The following is a 5,000-nucleotide window of genomic DNA, read 5'->3' on the forward strand; positions in this document are numbered from 1 at the left end:
ATGTTACACAATGACAAAACATGATTGCTTATCTGTATTTTCATCATAAATTTCATGTGCCTTAATTGTGTTTTAACTTGTTCATTTTGGGTCTAAAATAGTGATGATGTTTGAAAATGCTCCATGCCCCAACAGGTGTCAAAGGACTGGGTATTCTTCATTCTTGATATAGGGTGTGCCGTAGGGGTATAACTACTGATCGCTTTTTGCTTTACATTATATTCAAAGTTGGTGTTCGTGTTTCAAACACATAACATAATGGCTTAATATAGGCATGACACGTTTCCATTCAATATTCGAGCTTTCTGTAGCCCTTGCGCAACTAGCTTATGCATATGCGGTTTGTTATGATATAATTAAAGTGTAATAAAGGAAAAGAGATGTATTAAACAGCAATGTATGAACATTCACTTTGTTGTGTAATGTGTTTTCAACTGAATGATATTTCGTTAAAGAAACACATAGGTTACCCTTTTTCAAAGAATGACAAAATAACAACAACGAAACAGCAGCAACAACAACAACACCACCAACAACAACAACAACAAAAAGCCGAATAAAACAAGTAAACAAGAACAACATAATCACGCTACCGGATCTTCTTCTTCGTTCGTGGTATGTACACGGGTGGGCTTTTACGTGTATGACCGTTTTTACCCCGCCCTGTAGGCAGCCATACCCCGCTTTCGGGGGTGGGGGGGGTGTATGCTGGGTATGTTCTTGTGTTTCCATAACCCACCGAACGCTGACATGGATCACAGGATCTTTAACGTGCGTGTTTGACATTCTGCTTGCGTATACACACGAAGGGGGTTCAGGCACTGGCAGGTCTGCACATATGTAGACCTGGGAGATCGGAAAAATCTCCACCCTTTACCCACCAGACGCCGTCACCAAGATTTGAACCCGGGACCCTCAGATTGAAAGTCCAACACTTTAACCACTCGGTTATTGCGCCCATCATGTACCGGGTGAATGGTGGATCGTTGAGAGACATCCCGTTCCGGGCAAGCAGGAAGTGAGGGAATGCAGAGTTATCTCTGAAAATTGTATATCTCTCTAAAATCATACGTTCCCCCCTTCAAAAAAAAAAGGTGCTTTTTCAACAACAACAACAACAACAATTTGTTGTTTATTTGTTTCCTGTTGTTTTGTTTTTCTGGGGATTTCACAGATATACGGAAGGCAAATGACTGACATAAACTAAGAATTAAGAAAAATGGGCCACGTTCTGCGAACTTGAGCACGAATGCATACTTACACAAGCAAGCAAACACACACACACACACACACACACACAGTGTGTCGCACCTCACCTAGAACTGTAACATTTCTTACAACCCAAGTACACACAGACAACCAGTCGCCGTGGCCGAGTGGTCAGTGTCGCGGACTGGCTGACTGGGACAACAAACACGGGTTCGAGACTTTTCAGAGCTATGATTCAATAGGGTTTTATCTGCCCTTGGTCGGCCCCTACCCTGAGCTGAGTGTGCTGTTGGCTCAAATGGGGAGACTGGAACCACACAGTCTGTGGTCATCCATTACATGGATGAGTTTCAGTTTCAGTAGCTCAAGGAGGCGTCACTGCGTTCGGACAAATCCATATACGCTACACCACATCTGCCAAGCAGATGCCTGACCAGCAGCGTAACCCAACACGCTTAGTCAGGCCTTGAGAAAAAAAAAGGTGAATAAATAATAGATAAGCTTACATAAATAAATAAATAAATAAATAAATAATAATTATGATATAAAAAAGATAGTAGTAATGATAATAAAAATATATAATAATAATAATAAATAAATAAATGAGACAACAATGATGATAAATAAGCAAATAAATGTAAAACATGAAGACACACATTCACACATACACCCACACATGCATAACATATATACACCAAACATGCAGTTTCACAGATATGAAAGCACAGTCAAATACATATAAACGTACATGAGCTCACATGGATGAGTCTTTGGGAGTGTTGCCTGGTTGACTCCGGGATGTATCATGAGAGTACAGCCTTGTCAAGCAGTGCAAAACTTAACTAGTAGCATCTCCATCACCAGGTGCAGAATCATCATTCATTATTATGCAATTAATGTAGCGCGTTTCTCCAAGAAATACTGCTCAAAGAGATTTACATTATTTTCGTTCCCCTCTCCTCTCCCCGCCTCAGTTCTTAATAACCCTCAACCCACCACCCACCCCACCCCCATACCCCCACACACGGAAACGCGTGCCAGAATACAGTCACGCCACTGAACATTCGCAACGACCACCTACCCATGACGCTGTACAGAAAACGCATACCCGCAACACACACTAAGGCGCACACACACACACACACACACACACACATGTACACGAATGCACGGATACTCACTATCAAATCGCCACACACACACACACACACACACACACACACATGGCAAACGGCATTCCCACAATAAATCATGCGTTTAAACCAGATCATAACAAGACCAGCACTGAAAAATTTGTCCTATGAGGTTGGAAAAGATGTGTTTTCAGAGCAGGCTTAAAAGATTTCAGCGAAACAAAATGTCGCAAGTTTTCTGGCAGTTTGTTCCACAGTGACGGGGCCTGAAAAGAGGAAGACCTCAGACCCTGTTCCTTCTTCTTTGCTGCACAATGATTTTATCAGCCTGGTATCAGAAGCACAACGAAGGTGACGAGTTAGAATGTACACTTCAAGGAGGTCCGAGAGGCAGCGAGGACCAGAGCTTAAAAGGGCAGAAAACGTCCGAGCAGACAGCTTGTTTTTTGGTTTTGTTGTTGTTGTTTTTTTAACTAGTACCCATCGTTTTTGAAAAGAAAGAAAATGTCTTAATGTGGGTGGGTGGGGGGGGGGGGAAGCACAGACACAGAGACACACGCACGCACACACGCACGCACACGCACACTGGCACACAAACACACGCACACACAAATATATATATATATATATATATATATTACACACACACACACACACACACACACACATATATATATATATATATATATATATATATATATATATATATATATATATATATATATATATATATAATTTATATATATATATATACATATATATATATTTGCGCGCGCGCGTGTCTGTGTGTATACATGATATGATGATACATATGTAATCATATACATATATAAATAAATTATATGTATTCATGATTATGTCTGTATAAGTCTATTTATCTATCTATCTATCCAGTATTTTTTTTTTTTTTGTGTGTGTGTGTGTGTGTGTGTGTGTGTGTGTGTGTGAATAGAATAGAATAGATTTTATTGTCATGAAACCGTAAGGTTTATAAGACACAAGTGCAATGGTAAATGAATGAACGAATGAAAAAAAACGCACAATTAATCAATCAGTTAATGCAGTAAATTGCAGCAGCATTCATAAACAAATTTTCCCAATCTTGTTTGTATATATTCATCATCTGTTAGCATCAGCTGACTGGGAATATGTCCTGTGTTATTCGAATTTTGAATATCCTTTAAAAATTGTTGCCTTAAGGTTTTATATTTAATACAATGATCAAGAAGATGGATTTCGTCTTCCAGGATGTTACACTTGTTGCACAATCTGTCTTCTTGTGGAATATTTAAATATCTACCTTTCTCAATCTTTAGGTCGTGCGCGCTTATTCTGAGTTTCGTTAAAGCTTGTCTGTGTTTTGTATCTGATATATTTAAAAGATAGGTTTCAGTATTGTACTCTGCTACAATCGTATTGTAAAATTTTAGCTTTAATGTTTTTTCTCTTTTATCTTTCCAGTATTTGATATATTCATATTCTATTTTTTTTATACACGACGTATTTCAGTCTATGTACGCTGAATGTGAATTGATTTTTCCATATGTGATCAAGGCCTATAATTTCGAGTATCTTTCTAACAAATATCAACCATGGGGAAGTTTTATTTTCTTGTTGGTACATGGACTTATCTATTTTGTTGATGAGGGAAGTTTCTGGTTATTGGATAATGTGAATCCAATATGTAATAATTTGGCACATTATCTTTAAATTTATTGAGAATCTGCCCAGTTCACCTAACACAGGAAGCACCATAGCTTTTTTGTGTACTCCAAGTATTTGCTTACAGAATTTAATGTGTAATTTTTCATGTGTGTGTGTGTGTGTGTGTGTGGACAGACAGATAGATAGACAGACAGATAGGTACAACATAAAGGAGAAGGAAAATAAGTGCAGTTTTGAACTGAACCGCGCAAAATAACTTTGCAAAGATTGATGAAAAACAACAACCTAAAAAGAAACAATGATAATAGCAACAACAACAATAGCAATAACAACAAAGACAACAATAACGATGATGAATGATGATAACAACAATAACAACACTAATGATAATAGCAACAATAACACACACACACACACACACACACACACACACACCGTATCAGTATCAGTAGCTCAAGGAGGCGTCACTGCGTTCCGTCAAATCCATCTATCTATCCATCGTGTGTGTGTGTGTGTGTGTGTGTGTGTGTGTGTGTGTGTGATAGATAGATAGCTAAATAAACAAAATTATGTAGATAAAATCGTGTATGTATAAATATAGATATAGATGCATACATGTCTATATTTATACATACACGATTTTATCTCCATAATTTTGTTTATCTATCTATCTATCTATCACACACACACACACACACACACACACACACACATACTGGATAGATAGATGGATAGATAGATGGATTTGACCGAACGCAGTGACGCCTCCTTGAGCTACTGATACTGATACGGTGTGTATGTATGTGTGTGTGTGAGGCCCAACACTCGGCTTATATCACAGATTGACATAAATTTACATTTCGGCCAACAGCAAAGTGAGAGCTGTATTATCAATGGTTTCTCCAGTCAATGGGAAACCATTTACAGCTTAGTCTTTTGTCAAGGACTATGACTCTCAAACTAGGAGGCAAAATTGCACTGGCTCTTACTGCT

At 38.3% G+C, this 5,000-nt stretch overlaps 1 protein-coding gene across 1 annotated transcript in view; it reads left to right on the forward strand.

The window, feature by feature from the left end:
* LOC143282080 (matrilin-1-like) overlaps positions 1-410 on the forward strand; it is a 14,863-nt gene extending 14,453 nt beyond the window's left edge. Inside the window, exon 9 of the mRNA XM_076587543.1 lies at positions 1-410. This exon is cut by the window's left edge and continues 363 nt beyond it. The gene's annotated coding sequence lies outside the window, so the exon portion shown is untranslated.
* The last annotated feature ends 4,590 nt before the right edge of the window (positions 411-5,000 follow it).

Source organism: Babylonia areolata, chromosome 5 (genome assembly GCF_041734735.1).
Source record: "Babylonia areolata isolate BAREFJ2019XMU chromosome 5, ASM4173473v1, whole genome shotgun sequence".
NCBI lineage: Eukaryota > Metazoa > Mollusca > Gastropoda > Neogastropoda > Buccinidae > Babylonia > Babylonia areolata.